This window comes from Fukomys damarensis, unplaced genomic scaffold (assembly GCF_012274545.1).
Source record: "Fukomys damarensis isolate Sample0158 unplaced genomic scaffold, DMR_v1.0_HiC HiC_scaffold_23, whole genome shotgun sequence".
Lineage (NCBI taxonomy): Eukaryota > Metazoa > Chordata > Mammalia > Rodentia > Bathyergidae > Fukomys > Fukomys damarensis.
Window position 1 is genome coordinate 59,821,360 of NW_022900935.1, and position 2,416 is coordinate 59,823,775.

General features: G+C 57.1%; 1 long non-coding RNA gene across 1 annotated transcript; it reads right to left on the reverse strand.

The window, feature by feature from the left end:
- Positions 1–725: 725 nt before the first annotated feature.
- Positions 726–1,769, reverse strand: LOC117287380. The gene is made up of 3 exons (XR_004518703.1): positions 1,697–1,769; positions 1,346–1,502; positions 726–1,201 (listed from the first exon to the last, which is right to left on the reverse strand). It is a non-coding gene; the product is annotated as an uncharacterized LOC117287380 (long non-coding RNA).
- Between the last annotated feature and the right edge of the window lie 647 nt (positions 1,770–2,416).

Here is a 2,416-nt window from a genome sequence, read left to right on the forward strand (position 1 = left end):
TGTTTTTATTTGGAGGCAAGGTCTTGCTAAATTGCTGAACTGCCCGGGTTGATTGAATTTGTGACCATCCTGCACTCCAGATTGCTGGGATTACAGGTGTGCACCATCCTTGCTGGCAGATGCTCAGACAGGTAAAAGTATGAATAAACCACCAGCTCTGAGGGAAGAGCACCCAGGGAGATCCCATAAATCTGGGGGGGTTCCCTGACCTTCACTGAGCTTTTCCCTGAGAGCCCCCCACCCTGACTTGGAACAGGACAGTGGGGACACCAGGGTGCCTACCCCTGGCAAGGGTTTTCTCACCTTGCAGCTGAGGACTTAGTTGGTCAGTTTTTGAGCCCTGATCTGCAGGGCCCAGCTACCTACTCTAAACTGGGAGGTTTTCTTTGGGTGCTACCCCAAGGCCCTGGCCTCTCTCCTAGGAGGGGGACTTGGCAAGTGTGAAGGTCACTGGCAAGGGTACACAAACTGCACTTTGCTCTAGCCCTGTCTTTCCTAGGGAGGGGTCTTGGATGTAGAGGAAAACCCTTTCCCCAGCCAGTGGGAGAGCAGGGCGATTTGGGGAGGAGGAGGAAGGGAGCTGGTTGAATCTTAGTCAAAGTCGACCCACATTCAGATGAGGTCTGATTTCCAATACAACCATAAAAACACAAATGGGGTTTTGTTATTAAATCTAAGTTCCAAACCTAGATTCCCTCCCCACCCCAGCCACCCTCCTGGAAGGCCAGTCAGTCTCCAGGGCTTCACCATGCCCTCGCCCTGGTGTGGACAGGAGCACTGTCTCGCTTGTGGCTCCACTCCCCACAGGCAAGGCCGAGACTGACACAGGTCTGGGCAGGGTTTTGGCAATAGTGCTGTGCCCGGGGGTGGCTATGCCTCTTGGGCTTACTCCACCCCCATGATGAAAGCAGACACCCCTGAATTTGTGGGTCTCAGGAGCCCTGGCCTTCTGAGCTTCTGAGTTCCTGTCCCATGTGGTCCTCATCTGCCCCCCTCTGTTTCCCCATTCCCAGCTGCACCTCATTCAGTCTCCAGGGCAGGGTGAAGGAGCAGCTGGCCCCAGGCAGAGCTCTTCACGTATGCTTGAAGAGCCCATCCTTGTCCTGGGTACTTGTTCCATGGGGTGGGTGCGGCCCATAAGTAGGCCGCTTCGAAATGCCCACCTTTTTCCAGGTGATAAGGGGCAAAGTGTCCTCAGAGACTACAACAGGAAAGAGTCAGGATCAGTTGCTTGAATACTCTGAGAATCACGCTTCTGTCAGGGGCAGGTACAGGGGCAGGAGCCTGACCTGTCTCCTCCCCAGGCTGGCCAAGGCTTCCCCTTCCCTCCCTTGCTGGTACTGACCGGAGCCCTCGCTGGGAGGGGGTCTGATTTGGGCCAGAGGCAGACTTCCTTTTCCTGGATGCTGGTTTCCAGCTACTGGGTGCCTGTATGCTGGCACCCTGCGGTCCCCGGTGCTCTCCGGGGGACGGGGGACATGTGTCGTCTTGGGGCGGGAGAGCTGTGTTGGTTGGAGAAGAGTGAGGTGAGGCCCAGAGCTGTGCAGGCCTCTGCCCCAGCACTGTGGGGTGTGGGGTAGAGGCGATGCTGAGGATGATGCCTCCAGCTGCAGTGCAGGGCTGGAGGAACCCAGGGGTCCCCAGAGGAGCTCAGCCCTCAGGATCCCTCCCACCTAGCCCCTGTCCTTTGCCTCACCCCTTGCCCTGTGACCTCAAGGGACCTCTGCTTCCTCGTCTTTTCTTCCAGTGACTCCTCTTTCTTTTTTATGTTTTTTTTTTTTTTTCTGGCCACCGAGCCAGGGCCTAGGGCCCAGGTCCATCACCCTGATGATAACTGATCACCCAGGTGGAGACCTCATCCATGCCGCTGGCTGGACAGGGTGTCTTCGCTGGTTGCTTGCTGTAGCGTGGGGCTGGGTGGCCAGGCATCATCAGCCTCGCCAGCCTCGCTGAGTTTAGGGACAGGCTGGTGTGCTCCACGGCAGGTGCCAGAAGTTGGCGCCCCTCTATGGCCTGGGCCCATGAGCACTACCAGGCAGTCTTCAAGGGGTTGCACCTGGCCAGGCTCTCCTTGCCTCTGCAGAGGACACAGCAATGCCAACCAGGATCAAGGCCACCTTCCAACACCCTTCCTCTGCCATGGCTGGTTGATCTGAGCAGTGCAGATGATGCCAGGCAGGGGGGCACATGTACCTTTCTGGGCCAAGAGGCATCTCTGACAGATTCTCACTCTTGGGGGAAGAGGGGATATGGCAGCCCAGGCTGTCTGCAGGTAAGGCCTGGAGCAAGGTGGTTGGGAAGGGGAAGGTGCTGAACACAGCAGGGACCCCATGTCCCACTTGGTGAGTTCCTGGCCAGCCTGGGATCCATAGCGAGTTCGAGGAGGCCCTGTCTCAAAAAAAAAAAAAAAAAAGGG